This window comes from Gavialis gangeticus, unplaced genomic scaffold, assembly GCF_001723915.1.
Source record: "Gavialis gangeticus isolate Ggan-Ray unplaced genomic scaffold, GavGan_comp1, whole genome shotgun sequence".
Taxonomy (NCBI): Eukaryota; Metazoa; Chordata; order Crocodylia; family Gavialidae; genus Gavialis; species Gavialis gangeticus.
In genome coordinates this window covers 15,560,798-15,561,256 of record NW_017728994.1, presented here as the reverse complement: position 1 = coordinate 15,561,256, position 459 = coordinate 15,560,798, and the positions used below count along the sequence as shown (strand labels likewise).

Genomic DNA, 459 nt, shown 5'->3' with positions numbered 1-459 from the left:
CAGCCTCCCGCGGGCCTGGGCCTGGGCCTGCCCGGCTCCTCGGGGCAACGCGGTTCCCAGCGCCGGGCGAGCCCGGCGTGGGAGCTCTGGGCTGAGCGCGGGGCGCCGGCAGCCCCGCGACGTGGCCGTGGGCAGGCTGCGGGTGGGGCCTGAGTAATGAACGGCCCGTTGCGAGGCAAAGGGAAGAGTGTCCCGGTAGTCCTGCATGGGGCAGCGGGTCTCTGAAGCCAGGACCGGTTCCCCGCAGTGCATGACATGGCAATGCAATGCAGGTATTCAGTCGTTTGGGGAGAGATGACGATTAAAACAAATGTTTGAAAACGAATCCTATCAAATTCTTCTCGTTGAGATCAGTGGGAGACCCAGAGTCAGTGCTTTGATATCAGCATTGGTCGCTTTTGTGTGTAAGGAGCAAGAACTTAACCTGGTGCCTCTCTGGTGTCAAGTGAAATTCTCCCC

At 60.6% G+C, this 459-nt stretch overlaps 1 protein-coding gene across 1 annotated transcript in view; it reads left to right on the top strand.

Annotated features, from left to right (window-relative positions):
- Nucleotides 1–459, top strand: part of LOC109287132 (homeobox protein Mix.1-like) — a 3,430-nt gene that overhangs the window by 1,201 nt on the left and 1,770 nt on the right. The window lies entirely within an intron of this gene.